We start from the raw sequence: 20,855 nt of genomic DNA, 5'->3' as shown, positions 1-20,855 counted from the left end.
TTGAGACTCCCCCCATCCTGCCCCCCAAGGCTCTATCCTTCCTCTAAAGCTATTTCATACAGCAGAACAATACCTTAATGTAGTTTTTCTTTGTGTTTATTCTTTAAAATGGCAGATACTACAATAATTGACATGAAACCAGTTATTCAGAGTATCTGGAATCAGAGCATGCTGTAATCACCGTGCACTGATTCCACTGGAGCCTATCCCAGCTGAAGTCCTATCAGGTCGCCATCTGAAATTAAATATAACAGCATGACAAACCTGGTGTCAAGCAACTCCAGTATTTAACTGATGATACGAATTTGTGATTGCATTTACTCCCCTTTGTATCATGTCTTGTAGTAAATGAAAAAGAGAATTATTGGTCATGCAAAAACCACACCTGTGCTCTGTGTGTCATTCAGTTATTTTGGTTTTAACAGTTTCATGCATTATGCTCATCTAACAGAAAAAGAACATTTTCCCAGACATCTAATGCAGATTTTATACTAGAAAAACTGGGTTTACATTTATAGAACAGCAGCTAAGGCAGAGCTTCATAGGACAGCAAGCAAAAGAACAGAACTTGCTTTAAAACATCAACTAATGAGTTTATATGCCATTTGACTACATGATTAATTAAAGCTGATGTACATTCTGTGTTGTTCATTTGTACTGCACAAGGAACTGAACAGCAGTTTTCAACAGCATAGCATTTTAAATTCACATGTTTAGTGTATCAAATCAAATCAGGATCACTGATGCAGTTCAAGCATACCTCATAACTACGCTTTGAATTGTATTTTTCACACTTTAACAGGAGATCACAGACATTTCTTTTGGAGCAGGGATTTTCTCACTGTGATAAGATTTTCACAGTGAAAAGTTCAAACTGGGACATAATAGTTCTCGTGCATTGTTTTTGACCCATCATGTGACTGCTGCATACACAGAGGATTCCAATCCTCAGAGACGTTAAAGGAACAGTTTTTAATCAGATTACAGCATCTGGTCAACAATGGGCAAAGAGGGGCACTGATAAAAGAACCCTCAAAACAGGGGCGTTTTTATAAGTGGCAGTCACTGACATTTCCTCAACTTTTCTTGCTTTTTTCACTACTTTTTGAATTTTCTGGGGCCAATTTAACTACTGGTAGAATGATGTGAAACCTGGATGCTACAGAGGTTGCGCACATAGTTAAACTCCAGGATGTTATCATCAACATGTGCCATTGTCAGATGGTTTGCTGTGTCACCCAACACAGTCTCAAGAGCTTGGAGGAGATTCCAGGAGTCAGAAAGTTACTCTAGGAGAGATGGACAAGGCTGTAGAAGGTCCTTAGCACGACCGGTATCTGCTCCTTTGTGCAAGAGGAACAGGATGAGTACTGCCAGAGCTAAAAAATAACCTCCTGCAGTCCACTGTTGTGAATGTCTCTAACCAAACAATGAGAAACAGACTGCATGAAGGTGGCCTGAGGCCTAATGTCTTTAAGTCCTGTGCTCACTGCCCAGAACTGCAGAGCCCAACTGGTATTTGAAATAGAATACTACAATTGGCAGGTCCACAGTGTGCCACAGATGAGGACAGGCTCACCTTTAGCATGTGGCAGACGTGAAAGTGAGAAGCCGTGGAGAACGTTATTCTCCCTTTAGCATTGTTCAGCATGATTGGTTTGGTGGTGGGTCAGTGATGATCTGGGGATATCCATAGAGGGACACAAAGACCTCTACAGGCTAGGCAACAGAACCCTGACTCCTAAGTAAAGCGCTATACAAATACAGGCCATTTACCATGAGGTAGAACACCTCTGGACATTATGTTTCAGACCATCTGATGCTACCAGGCTGCGCCTTATTTCCTGATTACTGCATGCTGCATGTGACTGCATGGGAGTTGTTCCAACCCACTTTAACCCCCTTGGCCATGTAGCTTGTGAAACATTTGCTTATATCTTATTAAATTCAACCGGAAAGCCAAAAGAGCAAAAAGGGAACATTTTACTAGAGCTCACAACACAAGTTGTTCGGTGACTTATTTCTAAATGAGCCTTTAACCCCACAAATCTAAGCAACCATAGAGTTGATGTTTGTGGTTATTTTTCATGAATTCATTTTTCAGCACTTTTCTCCTGAAACTCACTGTCTAATTATCTCCCTCTAAAGATAACATTTTGAGCCTCGTTTAACACTGTAGTTTCTTCTAATCCTTGGGAGACAAAGACGCCGTCTGTTGTCTAGCGCTTCTCTCTCCATTGCATATTGGTTTAGAGGTTAGGCCGCACGCTGCAGGAAGATGGTGTCACTTTCTAATTTTCAATAATTAGATCGGATTTTCAGCATTGATGTAATAATTTGAGAGAGAAACCACGAGGTAGTGGAGGGGAGAGGTTAGGCGCAGGGTAGAGTTGTGTGAGAATTTTTTTCTTCTTCTTTTTTTTTTCTTCTGACTCAGAAGCCAACCCCTTCTCTGTACACCCACACAGACACAGTCTTCTCTCTCTCACACAGTCAAACACACACATGCCCAGATGATCAGAAGATTTCACAGCTTTATCTCTCGCTTTCTGCTAGTCTCTAAGGCAACAAGCTACCAAGAAAGTCATAGCTTTGTTTCTCTTTACAGACTGACTCTGCCCTTGTAGTTCTCCTCTATTTCTTTTCCAATGTTACACAAAAAGGAAAAAGTAGAGGGAATAAGGAGGAAAGGATGAGGAGGAAATGAGCTACATGTGATTTCAGGTTGGCATAAAGTCTCTCTTTAGTCGTGTTATTTACACACTCACTAACACAAACATGCACACTCTATTTTCACACCAATACACCAACCTGCTTCCAAAAAGTAGTGATGCTGTGTCAACTGCATGCAAAATGAGAACGCAAGAAGTTGCATAACATATATACGTATACAATTTCTAAATGGAGATTGATTTATATAGTTAGTTTGTTAGTTTTGTAAAACATGTGCTCGTTCTGGATTAATTGCTGGAAAAGGTTTGGGCATGTTTGCCACCGTGTTACATCACTTCTTCTGTTAGCAAACCTCTGTAAACATTTGGGAATTAAGTTGAAGTTTTAAAAGCAAAAAATTTTCCCATTCTTACTTGATTTCAGCTGCTCAACAGTTTCAGACATCCTTTTTGGTGTTTTCCAATTGGTAATGTTCCAACTGTTTTCAGTGAATGACGGGTGAGGTCTGACTCTTTTGCTACAGAGCCATGCTGCTGTCAGCAGGATAATGAGCAGAATGTTTTTTGGCGTTGCCTTGGCATGCATTAATGCGCACATATATTTTCATGGATAGTCCAAAGGATCCACAATTTGGACCCTTTGGGGGGGGGGGGGGGGGGGGGGGGGGGGGGTATTTTATTTAGTTTTATTTTATTATTGTTAAGTGTTTGTATTGTAGCCTCTAGCTCTAGCTTAAGTTTACAGGAATTTCTTCTTCAGCTTGCAAAGCAACAAATCCCACAGAGGTCTAAAAAACTGATGTGCATTCAACTTAGCAACGTGTTCTCAGGTGAAAAATCACCCTCAAGAGATAAAGGATATTCATACTGTATACAGTATAAGTATAAATAAATTATAAATGCTGCAATAAAGCAGCCACAGAAAAAATACAGGCATAGAGCAGGGTTGTAGTGCTACTACATAATCGATAAACACTGAGAGAGGTGTTGGAAGTGGAGGCTGTGGCAGGCTTACTTTGGCTGTGAATTAAACATACAGTAAAAGAAAATCAATAGTAGGAGCCAGGAGAGACTCTGGATGAATGAAAATAGTGGCTGCACCTCCAGCTCTGATCGATGTGTGTTTCTCTGTGTGTGTGTGTGTGTGTGTGTGTGTGTGTGTGTGTGTGTGTGTGTGTGTGTGTGTGTGTGTGTGTGTGTGTCCATGTCTGTGTGACCTCACAGTAGCAAAGGTTTCAGTGAATTTAAAATATAGTGCTATGTGGACTCTCAAAGACTTGCTCCGAATGACTAATCATTCACAACCAGTTCAGCCTGAGAGTGAATCTGATTCAATACTAGACTTAGTGCACTCTCCCTTTGTCTCTCTGTCTCACACACACACACACACACACACACACACACACACACACACACACACACACACACACACACACACACACACACACACACAACACAATTGATTAAACTTGAGGATTTGTTTACACATCATAGGATAGCAGATCCTATTTGAAATGTCTGCATGAGGTTTGTCTGCGCTTTTCCTCGCCAGCACTCGTTTCAGTGCTTTTAGAATTGATGGCATTTTTAAGGAGTTGTTTTGTTTGCTCTTCATAAGAGCATTCGTATGTCAGTGAAAATCAGAGGATGGCCTCTTAGAAAATTGTCATTTGTGCAGCAAATGAGCTGAATTGATTCATCTGACATGATTGCGTTAAACCGAAGCTATGAAATGAGTCAAGCAGTTGGGGAGAAAGCTTTTGTCTGCACACAGGGTAAAACAGTGGTAATGTGGAGAAATGCATTTTCTGTCTGTAGCAGTGGAGCTGGCTTACTTGTTGGTCAACTGCACCATCGGTCCACAACAGTATACTCAGACAAATTGCTGCACTCACTACACAATTACCTGGCAGCATGTTTTGGAAAATGTTGGGCTTCACATTGTTGCTCTGCTCCCTTTGTTGAGATAAGAAGTAAAGGCCACTTAAATGATAATGCACACAAGCACAGCCAGAAGTACTGCAGGAATTTTTAGTTTGTGTGACTTTGCAGCTGGTGAAATACAGAAACAAAGCCTCTAATATCGAGCCAGCTAGGCCAAAAATAAATAATGCATAGATAAAGTTATCCATGCCGACCAGTCTGTAACTGAATAGAAAGGTTGTTCAGACTGCAAACAACTGCCCACTGAAGGCTTCTTTTGTTAGAGTCATAAACCTGGACACTTACAGAGGCCACAGAGCTCTGTCTTAGTACAGCAAGCACCACATCAGCCAGTGAGCAGGTCACCTCTATACATGTTATGAAATATGAGATTTTTTTATACTGTCACCAAACTCTTTTAGCCTCCTTAGACCCCAACTCTTTCATGGCATGCATTTTTAATTTCTCTTTGATATTTGGGCATATTGGGACCCGGTGAATGTAAAAACAAAGAATTACCTGTTTTGTTTTGGGGTTTTTTTACCTGATTTTTGTTTCTAAGAAACTATGAGGATATTCGTTTAAAATTTCGATCGAACAGTAGCAGTATAATGTCCTCATAAGTGGATATCAGGCCCTTGTAGAACAAAATTGAGTGTTTTGGTCTAAATAACCCAAAATGTGATGTCCACATATGTGGACGCCAGGTACTAGGAGGTTAAACATCACCATTTATTGTTTTACAATCTGTGGCTTGAAACAGCAAATATTACTTTTGCTGGTCTCTTCTCAGACAGCTTACTATGCAATTGGATCAGTGCCTGGTTTGGAAAACTGACAATTTTCTCTAAGATGCAAATTCTGTCTGCGATCCATCCTAACTCAGAGATCACCAGAGGGACTGACAGAGCCTTTCTGATTAAAAAAAAAGAGAAGCTTTGTAAAGTTGCTCAGAGATTAGGTTGGTCAACCCACAGCAAGAAAAAAAATCAGGCCCTTCTTGTGCTGATTCAGCATTGTCCTCATGTTTCTACCTACGTTTCCCTTTGATACTCCATAGTCAGGTAGAATGGCCTCTCTCTACAGCCCACACATGCGTAAATGTATAAGGTTATGCTGCCTTTGTAGATTACTGACTTCTTCTGGGTATTTTGTTGCCTTTATTCCCAGCATACACTGTTTCTCACGCAGAGAAGAAGATTTATGGGAGAAAATAACGCTTTCAAGGATATTTGTTTCTCATCCCGAAGTGCATTAGTGGAGTGATGACGTGTCCGACGTGTCTCATTAATCCCGGAAAAACAAAATAAAAGAGCGAATAAAAGGGCCCCTGATAGTTCTTGCTAAAAATAAATGCATTGTACATGCATGACTGCATTTTAAGAGGCATTAGTGGTGTTCAAGACAAGTAAGTTATATATTGCCTTTCCCTGAGATATCACTGCATATGGTTCTGTTACGCAGAATTTACTACTCCACAGGCAGTCCGAAATCAGCACCTTGGACAGCAACCAAGAAACATGGGGCTGTCTGATAGTGACGCTAGTACATGTATTATGCTGTTATGATGTATTAATTTTAAGTATAATAGCAATTTAGTATATAAATAAAGTGTTTTTGTTCCTTAAAGTTCTGAAATGTCTTTCATTTATGTCAGAATAGATTTATTGCTTTTCTCTTATAATTGCAGGAAGTTAATTGCTGCTGCTGCTTATTTGTCCATCAGATTCTTCTCTCTGCTACTGCATTTGTCGTTCAGTTTTTGCAGCTCTGTGTGTGTAGCTGCAAAGTGTTTGCTGTCTGTCTTTGCCTTGGCAGGGAAAAGACTAGGTGGAAAATTGGTCAGCAGTGCCCTTCCTCTCTGTGCCAACTGTGTCTCCTCTAGTGGATGTGTACAGAACAGCATGTGGACAAAATCTCCACATTAATGTCACCTTGTGTGTGTGTGTGTGTGTGTGTGTGTGTGTGTGTGTGTGTGTGTGTGTGTGTGTGTGTGTGTCTGTGTTTGTGTGTCTGTCCATATTTTTACATGCATGAAAAACTCTGTTTATAGTTGTACTCTGGAGTCACTGTGTATGTCTGCAGACAGAGTTCAACAGCTGCGGTCCTCTCTGGTGCCTTACAGCGCTATCTAGCAGTGCATGTGCAGCACTGCATACCAACAAGCACACTCCCAACTCATGGATTAATCTAACGACACAAAAATGCAGGCATGCACAAACAGAAAGGAAGCCATGTTATTAAAAGGGTTATGGCTGTAAAAGTTAGGGAATTGAGCAAAAAAAAGAAAAGGAGAGGACATTGAAAAGATTCTTGCATATTGCACTTTTAGCACTTGACGTGTATATCTGATATTTCAACCTAAATTCTTAAAGCATGGAAATGACTCACTTGATCTTCTTAAAGGTAGCAGACAGAGTACAAGGAAGCGCAGATGTTGATGTGATAGAAGGTGGACTGCATGGATGGACGGATGGATGGCGAGTGGGAGGATAGAAAGGAGGGAGGTAGGTGGATGAGAGGTAAGTTGCCAGGCAGCGTGGGAGTTTGAGGCCATGTTTAAGAGTTGTGTCTGTAAGCAAACGTGTGCGAGTGCATGTATGTGTGTTTGTGTGCGTATGTGTGCGATTTCGCTCTGTGTGGGCGAGCAAGCATGGGACGAAGCGATGGCTCACAGAGAGGCAGTTGTCATGGCAACAGAGGATGTCGTCTTGTTCTGCGAGATCTCAGCTGTCCCAGAATCAAACAGACCTCGCTCCTCTCTCGTCTCTCTCTGCAATACTTAATCTGTTTCTCCTGTTTTTGAATACTTTCTTTTTATTTAAAAAAAAATGCCAAAACACCCACTCTCTCCTTTCTTCCTTGCCCTCCTCTTATCCCCTTCTCTCTTCTGTGACGTTCTCTATATCCCTTTCTCGCTGCCTCTTGCCCCATTTCCCTGCATTCTCCAGTCACTAGTTCTCCTCCTCCCACTCACTTTCACTCCTCCTCTCCCACATAGCTGTAACAGATATAAATAGAGGTAATAAATTGCAGTGAAGGTGCTGGGGTGTGCATTTATATGTGTGTGTGTGCGCGTGTGTGTACTGAACTCTATACATGTTGCACGCATGACACATTAATTTACAGCCATGTTGATTTCCAATTACCAAACAAAAAACAACATCAGCAAAAAAAATAAAAATAAAATAAATACTGATGCAACTTTACTCAATCTCAAAAACATCAAAATGCTGTTGGGTTTCCTTACACAAACATAAAAATATCACACATACATAAATTATTAATATTATATATATTGGTAATAACTTTATACCAATTTTGTGAGAACTTGGTGGAGACCAAAACAGAGCTGAAAAAAGACTGATTGTGATGTGTGTATTGATTGCACATTGATTTTGTGTAAAGGGGCAACTGGAAATTGGTACATTTGGCTCCTCCCTTATTTCCCAAATTTCCACCCCAGTAGAGGATGCATTCATTTGATATAACACAGATGTGAGATGCCCTCACCTTTATTTGGACTTGGGATTTTTGTGTGTCCGTCCAAGTGTCAAACTGGGGATTTTTTTTGTATGAACAAAAGAATCCATGTGGATTGCCATTATCACACCAGAGGCAACTATTATTGCCCTCAGACCGGCCAGAAAAGCCATTTAAGTGCATACATACATGCTGACTGTATTAGCTTAAAGACTAATGTTACACAAACTACATTTCAGTATTCACTGTTAATGATTCACTGGTTTATAATTATACTATATAAACTGAAAGAACACACATACATAAAAAACAGGGGTGGGAGAGCTACAGGGAGTGAGAAACATAGTGGATCATGGTCATATGATCTGTGCTGTGAATTACATCTGAGGTCAAGGATTGTACCTTGGTCAGTTAAAAGATCGAATCTCTTTTCAAAGTCTTATCTTTTATAACTGATTTGTAAAATATTTGTATGTGGATCTGTTACTTGTATCCACATTAAGATGAATGTTTCAGTTTTTCATGATAATCTGAATGTGACAACTCTGAAAGTCCACAAAAGTCCTCTCACAATTGTGCAATGGCACAATTAGAATAATACTGCACTCTGTATACAACAGGATTCTTTTGATAAAAATCACAAAAGGTAAAAACATTCAAAGGAACTTGTGTATCGTTAACAGCATAATTGAGCATTGTGATTGGGTGGCGAGAAGCTAATAAGAGCAAGAGGGGGCAAACCAAGGAGTCACAGAATCAGACAGCAATTTAAAAAATGTTAGTTTATTTAAAATAAATATTAAATTCCTGCCCACTAAAACACGAATCTTATCAAAAAATAACAAATAAAGGTTTTTTGTTTTTGTTTTTTTGTTGTTGTTTTTTTTTTTTTGGGGGGGGGGGGGGGGGGTGGTTTACTGCACAAGGCAGTAAAAATAAAAAAATAATGACAATAAAATTGCACAATGTCCCAGAGTAAAACCCATCTCAGCAGCTCAGCAGTGTAACAGCAGTACGCTCAGTCTTTCATGTTCAGTTCTCTATCTTTCTAAATCATCTATTACTGTTGGCTCTGTCTCCTCCTCTTGGCCAGATGCTCATCCTGAAGAAACAACTCCATGACCTCCATTTCCAATTGAAAATTTCCATTTTCTGTGGCCATTAAGCTGTGCCTCTCTGCCAACCCCTTGCTTTGCTAGTATGGTGGCCTCCTGTCTCCATTTAAACACAGTAGACTAAGCATTTGTGAACTGTTTTGTTAACTTGGAAGATGTGTGTACGAAGTAAAATGCCAAACATTTTTAAAAATGTAAAACATACAAAAAAGTCCACACCAATAAAACCAAACAATAAATCACGGGATAAAATACAAAAATTACCTCTGCTGGGTGACACGCATAACTGCAACTGCAAAGGTCTCTAGGAAGGTGCAGATGTGATCAGTTCTCTTAGCCTTAAAGCACAAGCACAAAATAGATCATAAAATAATTAATCAGTATATAAATGACGACTAATTAATGTTAGACATTATTAATTAGTCATGATATTAATTACTAATAAAGTAGTGCAGCCACCATGACAGTAAGTTCATTTTTATACCACTCTATTCACCTTTCATTTACACTGTATTTAGTTACACAGCGTTTTTATTGAAAAGTTTTGGGTGACATCCACATCCTTGCCACATGAGCTTCACCCTATGACAGCTGGGACAGACTCTCTTCTATCCAATCCATCTAATCTCTTCTAAAAAAAAATGGATGAATGTACTTAGGAAGCAAGACAAATAAATACTTCTGTACAACCTGTTTCCCACATTTACTTTTCACTGGTGGCTCTTACCTTATGTATTTCTTAATCACCTCTCAGTCCTTTACTCACACACAGAGGCAAGTAATATGCCATGTGATTTATGGCTGTATTAGCATCAGTATGTGTCCCTGGGTGTGGAAATAAGGTGAAAAAACAGAGCAAACAAATGAGCCCAGCTGAGACCTGATCCTACACTCATCTGTCCATATCCATTGGGGGAAAGAGATAGGAGAGATAATAGAAAGGCATTAGAAGATAAATGTGAAATATATGACAATTTCTAATCAGAGCTTATCAACACAAGACAGGAATTCCCAAGGTGTATCTTAAAAAGACAGCGCTGCCAACTGAGGTGGTTTCAGGTTGCCATTGATGTCCCAAGGTCACTCTGTCTAAAAGGTTAGAGGTCGTACCTGAAAACTGGAATATGACCACATCACGTCTATCAGTACTTACAAGTGTTAAGCATTTCATTGAAATCAACATGTACATAATGAATGTGTATCCATACCATTATCGTAACTGCCTACACAATATCATGGTCAATGTTTTCGATCAGCTACAAACAGAAAAAAAAAGTTGCATTAATGTGAGTATTTAACTTTCTAGGAGAGGCTAGTAAAGAGAAATCAGTGAAATGGAGCCGTAAGCTGTGAGCAGTTCTAGAAGAATAGTGAAGCTGAGGTGTGATGAGGATGTGACGAAGAGATAGTGATGATGATGATAAATGGAAAGGGGAAGAGAGAGTACCATTGGGGAAAGGTTGGATGCGCTTTGTAAGCCCCAGTGTGTTGGTATGGCCTCTCCACACATCTGTCTCCTCATCCCATGGGAGGCATTGCAAAAGCAGTTGCAACAGGGCATGTGTGTCCTCACCTCTCCCCTCCAAACACAAACATCTGGCTCATCACACAGGCCATATGCCTTGTAAGCCCTTACTCATCTCTATCCTCCTGCCTCACTTTCATGTCCTTTTCTCTTTCTGTCCCCCATCTCGTTGCCTTTGATGAAGTGCCAGGAGCTGGCACATGCTCTTTCTCCACAGCTTTATGGGCACACTGTCTCCCTCCGTAACTGTCCACACTTACACACACACACACACACACACACACACACACACTGAGGAATTAGCTGTCTAATATGGTTTTAAGGTGCTTTAAAGCATTTATGAGAGTTGGATGTCTCGAGACCACTTTTACGTGGTCTTGGTCTTGTCTTGGTCTCTGATCCCTCGGTCTTGTCTTGGTCTCGCTGTCCCGACATAGTGGTCGGGAGATTTGGAGTCAACAGTATCCATGACACACAATGTAATGTTCGATAATGTGTCATGCACAAAAGCTTCAGCTCTAAGAGCCGTGCTTAGAGAATGCTTTCTAGTGAATCAGAAGAGTCGACTCCCATTGAGCGAGAGCCAGCTTCTCACGTAATTTTTTTTCGCTGCTCAGCTCTCACACAGTGGCTCAGCTATACTCCAATCCCTCCATATTGTGGCCAATCACATGCGTGGATATAGGATAATATCATTATGTGAAAAACTGAGATGGTGAGAGATGCGACAGTCAAGTGGAGCACGCGTCTGTCCTCTCAGTAAGTGAGTGAGACAGTAGACAGCGGTGAGGAGGGCCGCAAAAACACATAAATATGCCTGATACCCATAAACGAAGCAGCATCTGGCTGCAGTTTAAAGACTTTCTTGTCTCGGTCTCGGTCTTGGTCTCATCTCGACTTTGTCTTGGTCTTGACATGGTCTGTCTTGGTCTTGTCTTGGTCTCGATACCCTCTGGTCTTGGTATTGTCTTGGTCTTAGTTTAGGTGGTCTTGACTACAAGTCTAGCATTTATCTCTTACTGCAGGTAGCAGCATACCCTAATTATTGTCTCACTGACAGATGAGAGAATGCTACTTATCACTATAGTTAACTAACTAATGTAGACCACATTAACAACAACAGTCTCTTCCACATCGATATAAAGCAACAGCTTGAAGATAAAGAGGTTGGTAGAATTAAAAACATGAGGCTTCTTTACCAGTAACTCAATTTGCAGAGTAAAATCCCACATGCTGTTTTTCACTCAGTACGGATTTACTCAGTTGCTAGATTTTGTTGTATACTCACAAGGATACATCTACATGTCCTTTTATACTTTTCAAAAATATATTATGATGTTTATGTGAGACATCACATAAACATCAAATTTATTTGTTAGCTGAATTTATTGAACACGTTTTTATCAAGACAGTGTCCTCACTTGACTTCTTTGTCTTTCATCCCCTCAGAGTCACGGCTCATTGCTGCAACCAAACAGCTAGATCAGGGGTGTCAAACATAAGGCCCGGGGGCTAGAATAGGGCTACCAAAGTCTCCAATTTGGCCCACTGGACGACTTTGGAAAATGTGAAGGAGGGGGTAAATTTGAGACTTTGAACTGTATTGTCACAAGTCCAACACCTTTTCCTACTGAAAAAGACACTACTTCATGGCCATTCATAATAACCAGATGAATTAGGTAATAGATAAACAACTAAATTACAGAAAATTCCTGTTTTTATTAACATCTACTATAGAAATTTATGACTTTTACAGAGCGTTTACAGTAAAAAAAAAAAAAAATCTGCCAGTTAACAAAAAATTCAGTGCTTGTTCCACCAGGACTGTTTCCACCAGGAGTTAACAGATATTTTTTTTCTGTAATTTTACACATTTATTTCTTGCTGGTTGGGCCCAAAGCAGCATCTTTATCATGTAGAAAAAATGAGACGTATTGATAAAATTGCACTTATATTAAAATATTTCCAGTAATACATACATAGTTAAACTTCTTTACACCAACAGAAGGTTGATGTAAAACGTGGTCAGGCCCACTTAAGATCAAATCAGGCTGTACTTGGTTGACATTCCTGCTCTAAATAAAGCAGGGTTTTTTCCGACCCGGGACTTCTACCTGTGATTCAATGTGAACATGTTTCCTGTTATTTTCCACAAATCCTCACCCAGTTGTGCGTTGTGAGCCCATTTTTAATGAATTTAAGAGGAAAAGCAGATTGGTTATATAACTGAGAGTTTTGTGAATGAACAAAGACAGTAAGCTCAGTGCATGGGATCACTCAAACAGATGAGTAACAACAGTGAGCTCACTGACGGTCACAAGTTCGTCTCCAAAACAGAACACTTCTGTGTTAATGTGCTTAACAGTGTCCAAAAACATTGTCGGTTTGTGGGCTAAAGTGTTTCAATACCAACATACTGTATGCCGTTCTGCTGCTGAAATGTCAGGCAGACTAACTTCATCTGATCATGCAGAAATACACAATGCACCTGCTTGTTAGTTTTTGTAGTTACTGGTGGCCAATTTTACTCTGCGTGGGTTTTGCTTTTCCGTAGTTACTTTTAGAATGGCTCATCAGTTGTATGCATGGACTGCAAAGTTCACATCTAATTAAAAAACAACAACAACAACAACAAAATTGGCTCACAAAAATGGTATAATCAGTGTGAGCTTTAAATATCATACGTGTGAGAGCTTTTCACACCTGAAATTAGCTCTCCTCCTGTAATGCCTGATGGAATAAATTATACCACTCAGATGAACAAACATGCAGACACATATTTATCAGCAGGCAGATGGACATGAAGGGAAAAATGAAGATGTGCATGAGCACACACATCTCTTATATATCTCAGGAATCGATCTAAGCCATGTACCTGTCTAAAAGAGGATTTAAACCACAAGTCTACAAGCAGTCTGTCACGCTGCGCTGCCCAGCACACAGACGTGGGCACACACACAAACACTCAAACTGTCTATTCTTTACCGTCATCCACATTCATCCATAATGCATGAAACCTGTGTCTGGTTATTGGAAGTAGAGAGAGAGAGAGCGTGTTTATCCTATCCTGTGGGTGTGAGCCTGTGCGTGTTTGACAGAAAAAGGCAGCATAACAAGAAGAAAAAGTTTCACTCGTCTTAAACGAGAACTAGATATACCTCTACTACGTTCACATGCACTCTCTCTGGCTCTCTGTTGCGCACACAATCTTTCAGTGGCTGCTTCCTCCTTTTGTCCTGTCACTCCACCTGTCTCCTGCAGCGGTTTCCCTGGGGACCCAGCCAGCAGTGACCACTAGAAAATAGATTATATCCTTAACACTTTCCCTGCCAGTGACTCAAGACCTCCCAGAATTTTCTTGTTCAATACATACACATAGGCACATTGAAAGAAATTTAGAGTTTTAACACCACTGCGTGGTGTGAAATTACTCATTGCCAGAATATGTTGTCATCGATGGGGATAGTGCTAACCAGCCACGATGAGACGATGGGAAGAAAACTGAGATTGAGAGAAGAGCGAGCAACATGGCTGAGATGGAGGGACAGGATGAAGCAGGCTAAGTGTAGGGGAAAAGGTATAAAGGAAATATCAGGTGAAAAGAGGAGCAAGAAGAGTCATCAATGAAGAAGTGGTAAAGGTCTTAAATGGTTCATTAAAACTAGCCTGAACTGTGTTAAAATTGGGGAAAGACGAATGTGCAAATGAGAGAGAATGAGCAGAAGAAAAGTGAGGATAGGGGAATAGTCAATACTGAAAGTGTAAAGTTAAGGAACCATAATGTGGTCACTTTACCTTGTGATACTAAAGAGCTCCACTGTAATTTGTAATATTGCTTTAGGGCTACTAGTATTATAGCTACAAATGTAAAGTTTGAGGGAAACAGGCCATGCAGCCATTAAACTCTATGGTTAAAAGAGAACTTCACCGATCAGGTATTGATTTCCTAAAACATTAAAAACAAAAAAAATTTATATAGACGAACCATGATGTGGACGCATATTTCACGCTCTCCCTCCCTTATCTTCCCTGCTGCTGCTTCTATGTCTTTGTCTAGTCTCGTCTAACTCTCACCCTCAAAGAGTTTCTCAGCCTTGTTCTCTAAAACCTAAAGAATTATGGATCTGATCAACTGGTCCTGTAATGAGATTGACACGTTCCTGGGCTTGGGAGAGCCCGATTGTCCTGTGGAGACGTTTGCTGCCGGACACTCGATGGTCGGTTGCGTTGTGTGTCTGGCGACACTCTCGATGGAGGACATTGAATGACATCTACCAATTCAGAACCACAATAACAGAGTTCTGGCTGATTAGAGCTGGCTCGGACCTGGCTTATCTAAGAACAAGAAGCGGCTACAGCTGTTCAAAACCCCATCAGGCTGGCCGACATGATAGACGTTGGGCAGGGCTGTGAGTACTCAGACTGTGTTTTGAACGCAATATGGATAAGATCTTGGAGAAGAAGAATGGGAATTGAGAGAATTAGTGACCAGTAACGGACATTAGACGAACTGTAAAAACTGGATGCAGTTGTTCGCACTAAACCCAAACATTCACCATCTTCACTCATACTGCTATCCCACTGCCGCCAGCTGAAGGCCTGGCAAGGTCGAAGCTGACTGGAACAACAAAAATTCTCCATGATAACAGGACTGTTGTCAGAACTCTTTGTACCTCCTTCAAGACCACCTGGGTCCACTGGAGACTGTTGATCTTCGCTTAACGTGGTGACACTCAGCTGAACATGGGATACACACCCACACACACACACGAAACATGTAGACTGATACTGATACGCCCTCACTATCACCCTCCCTCCCCCGAATCCAACGCCTCCACCCATGCTTACCTCCCATCCGATTTGGACAGTGGATGAGCTGGAGGCGCGATTGAAGATTGCAGCGGTCCCAGATCAGCTGTACACACTGGAATATTCTCCCATGTTGCTTGTCTGTGTTTTGTTGTGTTATGGTGTGTTGATATCTGTGCATTCCTGGATTATCCTTTTGTGTTACACATTTCGATGTTTTTTTTTTCCCTTGCTACGTAGCCTGGCCTGTCTCCAAATGTGATGTTTGTGTATTTTATGTACGGTCGGCAAGGTCTGTCATCTCGGTTGTGGGCAACTGCAGCTGACAAATAAAGGCTATTTCATCATCTCATCTCGAAAAGTCAGGAGATCACCAAAAAAGATGAAAAAAAAAAGATGAATCTTATCCTATAATGAATGACAAACATGCAGATAACACCTACAATATTTTATCAGTTAGTGAGCTTCTCAACAGGAAATTGGATCTGTCAATATTGATTACTAAGGAATCGCTTTGCCATTTTCCTAGCATAAATGCAAACGTAGGTCCATCTGACATTGTCACGGCGAGTGAAGTGAGCCGTGTGGAGATAATGAAGTAGGATCCAAACGCAGGCACTTGTAAAGGTGTGAAGGTGGTTTATTGAAAGTAAAGTACAAAATAGAAAAACGGTAAACTGGACTGCAGACTATCTGAACTGGGAACAACTAAACTAAAAAACACGAACCAGGACACGAACATGAAGAAGGATGGGCGGAGGTAAGTGATGACGGACAGCAGGAAGAACACACGGATGAAACACGATGGATACACAGACGGACCAGCAACTACAACAACAGAAGACACGACTTAAATACACTCAGAGAAACACAGGGAGATTACACACAGGTGGGGGACACAGCTCGGAGTAATTAACGAGACCAGACAAGGGAGGTAAAACTGAATACACATGAGACGCAGACCTTTACAATAAAACAGGAAACAAGAGATCACTACACAAGGACGCAGACTAGACACTGAGAGACAGACAGAATATAACACATGGAACTCAATGCTAAACATGAGACACAAATCCTGAAACACGAATAAACAGAAACATGGAATTCTAATAATAATAATAATAATAATAATAATAATAATAATCATAGCACCTGAAAAACACAACAATCATTCAAAAATAACCAAAACATCAGAACTCAAAATACTGACTCAGAACCGTGACAGACATTTAAGGCAACAGTAAACATTAAACTGTTTGCCCATCATATGTATGAAAAATGGATGAAGCGACTTTCAGAAATTCGTTTCTGGACTATTATTTTGAAGGCTCGCGTGTGGTTTTTGGTTGTTACTATCTTGATTTTTTTTTAAACTGCTCTGTTATTGAGTGAAGACGGGGTGATGCTGCTGCTAGCTAGCTTGCATGTTAATTCTAGCTGCGTCTATATTACGTGAAAACTGAACACTTGACTCCAGCATTACAACTGGATGTAGTAGCAACTCTTCAACCGCAAAGTAACTCTGCTATTTAAAGCAGACTCCAAATGTGACCATAGTTTACAAATAAGTATTATCCAGTTTTGAAGAAGAGTTGAAATTAGCTTTCAAAACCACAAACTCATCAGGAAAATGCTTACCGACTCCAGTGATACAGTGGTTAGCACTGCTTAATGGCAAGCAGGTCCCGGGTTTGAATTCAGAAATTGGCTGGGACTTTTCTGTGAAGAGTTTGCCTGTTCTCCCCATGCAGTTAGTGGGGTTAGGTTAATGTGTGAATCTAAATTTCCCATGAGCATTAATGGCTGTCTGTCTCTCTGCATTAGCGCTACTGCCAACCTGTCCAACCTCTTGCCCTGTGCATGGCAGCTGGGATAAGCTCCCCAGTAACCCGAATTGGATATGCAGAAGAGAATAGATAGATGGATGACTAAAATTCAGTGAGGAATGGGTATTTTTGTCATGGTTTGTGTAGGATTGCTCCCAATTTTCCATTGGAACAAATGCAAGTTTAAGACGCTTTGCAATTTTTGCAGCTTTAAAGACCTGGAGTCTTTCTTTCATATCCAGTCTATGGCCCATCATAATATGTATTATGTTTTGCAAGCATTTAAAGATAGCGTGACTAATTAAGAATGACAATCAATGTCTATTGTATTGAATGTACAGAATAGATTTATAAGAGAAACGAGAAGTAGCCTAAATATAAAAGAAAAGGCATGATGTGCTTGTAAATGGGTATGTGCGTTTGTCTCTATGCATCCATTTTTGTTCAAGCGAGTGAAAGTAGGTTTCTTGACATTTTACTTATACTGACATTAAAGACTCGTCTGACATTTAAATTTCCCATTGATTTTTGCAGACAACTCCGCCGCTGCTGTACAATAAGACTGATCACCCACCTCAGTATGTGCTTTTGCTCTTAAATGCATGACAGCGATTATGTATACCTACAGAAGGCCAGAACCAGATATAAGAGTGACCTAATATGTAACGTTTATTGTTGCTTCTGCTTGTTAATGTTTTCAATCCAGTTGCATACATGCGTGTGTTCATCATACTGGTGAATGATATTCAAACTACTTATTGCTTTCAAGATCATACCCTTAACTTAAGTTTCATACTTGTATCCTAGTACCAGAAGAAAATACAGTTTTAGTTTGACAGAAGGATGAGGAAAGCATCTACAGAGTTTGAGCAGAACAGCATTAGATGAAGCAGAATATGATGGTGAACATGGTCACATAAACTGGCTAAGAGAACATTGTATGCACTTTGCTCTGTGGAAAAGTGCCTACATGCAGAATGTCATGCTCAGCGTGCTACTGCTGGACCACACAGCACTGGTGGTTTATAAATGCAATTAGTGCCAGAGCTCCTTGAGCTGGTGATTTACTTTGCAGTTGTTTAACAACACCTGAAGCCATATGTTGTGGACACAGGCATGAATCACTGTAAGAAATGTGAAGCACTTTCCATTGATCACCCTTTGGTGGCGAGTCAGTTCAGACAGTTGGGAGGCTTCAGGTTGGAACCTATCAGCGATTTTAGAATTAATGAGCATGTTAATGTCGGGGATTTATTCATCTATGTGGGTTTCATGAAGCAGACACTACTGTACATCCAACAGATGCTCACTTGTTTTTTTGAAGATGTTATAGACCTGGGTTATTTTGTTAAGTTCAAATAATATACATTAGAATTCATTCATATCTATAGACTATTCATATGTTTGTTATTCTTCCTGTATTCTTTGGCCATTTTCTCAGCATGAATAACGAATATGCTGCTGCAAATTCAGCAGTGTCAGCGTCTATATCAGAGAGCTGTCAGCATTTCTGTATTTAGATGCTGCTACCAGATAAACCCAAACCAGGAAAATGCTAACAAACTGAATGATTCTCATGGAAGTATGTTAGTATTAAAAAAATAAATTAAAAAAATAACAATAACGTGGGAATCCATTATTAAATCTAGGCTGAGTAGTCAGATAAGTGATTGGTGAAATCTATACATTATTTGTTTAGGCAATACTTAGTTTCATGTATGAACTAATCTCCACTCATGCACAAAAAAAGACAAATATTATTATTTTATTTAAGTTTTCTGAAACAGACGCCATGTGATGGTATATACCACAGGATTTATTCTATAGCAACACTCGAGCTACATTTCTTTTTTGTCGCACTCTGCTTTTTTTTTCTTTCATCAATTAAACTGACACAGAAATACTCCATTAATCTGATACATTGTATTGTTCACCAGCAGAGATCAATCACTGGTTGCTGGAGGAGCAGCGAAGTTATATGAAAAAGATGGTGAGACCTTGGGTTACTCTGTGCTTTTTTTAAAAATTCTTTTTTTCTTTCTTCTTTTTAGCTTCAGATGTGATGATAAAGGTGAGTCAGCCTACATGGACAAAACTATGCACTAATTGCTGCAAAACATTTTGTTCAGAGTGGGTAACAAACCAAACCAAAAAGAAGATCAACATTTTTCTCTGCTGTATAATTGGGCTTCCACAAAACAACATTTAAATTTAAATTTAAAACCATGCTTAAAGTAGAGTACACGTTTTTTTTTCTTATTTAAATGTGTTTACAGAGCACTGACAATTCACATTTAAACATCTGTGTTTAAATTTTAAGTTACATATTAAATAAGGGGAAACTGAAAAGCTGATAAGTGATTGGCTGAGTCTTACAAAAAGTTCATATTTTTCACACAACTTACGAAACTGCTAAAAATATTTAATCCCTGCAAGGCAGCTTCAAGTCTTTGGCATCACATTGTTACTGTAGAAAATGAATTCCCAGAATTTCCTGAAAAACAGGACCTCAGTGTGCTCAGTTGTAGTAACATTTCCCGTGTCCACCCATGTGAATATTCATGTAATAACTGGGTATGCAGTCCTTTACTATTTCATTTCTGTGGATCATTCATACTTCTAAACATATGAAATGTAAATAAATAAATAAAATAAATACTTTTTGCATTTCAATGCTGAGTTTTTAAAAGGATCCCTGTACACGAAGAAATAACCAGACATTTAGTTTCGTAGTACAAGTAAAAGTATTAACTGTATTTCTTTTTTTTGTTTTGTTTTTTGCAGCAGCTGTCATACTCTCCTCCCGCTACGCTACGCACCCAGATGGCAGCAAAGACTTTAAATGCTGCAGACTTCCTCATGTGATCATAATGCATATCATTATGTATCAGCAATGAAAATACCACCTGAAGTAATCCATCCATCATCCACCCATTCATCCATCTGCTCATCTAATTCATGGTTGAGCTGGAGCCTATCCCATAATGTGTTTTTCTAAAGTTATGTCACTACACTGTAATGTGAGACATTTTATTGCCTCAGCATCTTTGCATCGTACTGAAAATAAAGTGGTTGTGAATGTTGGTGGATTATTGTTTTTACTGTTGCTGGTTTGACATTGAACACCTCAGGCTTTCTCCTAGCAGGATTGCAATGAATGGTCACTGGGACAAAGTACTCCGTGGTGTTGTCTTTGAGCTAGAAACCTTTTCCTCCTGGACAACTCCATAGTTGCATTGCTGGAGGAAGAAAGAGCACTGAAGCTCTCACTTGTATTGTTATATTTTCCCAAAGTCACTGGTGGGAAGTGTTTATGGTTTTATCACAGTGATATCAGTGGCTTTCTTGGCCTAAGAACACACCTCCGTATGTGTCTCATATCACTGTACTTCCAAAGGCACAAGCACAGGCTTGTACTTAGGGATTGCACGAAAGAGTAGGATGAAATATATATATTTCTATATCTACATTTCTGTAGGCAAATGGTTACAATAATTACAAT

At 39.9% G+C, this 20,855-nt stretch overlaps 1 long non-coding RNA gene across 1 annotated transcript; it reads left to right on the top strand.

Annotated features, from left to right (window-relative positions):
• Nucleotides 1–6,784: 6,784 nt before the first annotated feature.
• LOC146373899 (uncharacterized) lies at nucleotides 6,785–20,166 on the top strand. Its single transcript, XR_014802190.1, has 3 exons — nucleotides 6,785–7,117; nucleotides 19,405–19,424; nucleotides 20,138–20,166. It is a non-coding gene; the product is annotated as an uncharacterized LOC146373899 (long non-coding RNA).
• The last annotated feature ends 689 nt before the right edge of the window (nucleotides 20,167–20,855 follow it).

This window comes from Perissodus microlepis, chromosome 14 (assembly GCF_051167445.1).
Source record: "Perissodus microlepis isolate ML-2025 ecotype Zambia chromosome 14, ASM5116744v1, whole genome shotgun sequence".
Classification (NCBI taxonomy): domain Eukaryota; kingdom Metazoa; phylum Chordata; class Actinopteri; order Cichliformes; family Cichlidae; genus Perissodus; species Perissodus microlepis.
Note: the sequence above shows the minus strand (reverse complement) of the source record. Positions and strands in the feature narration are given on the sequence as shown.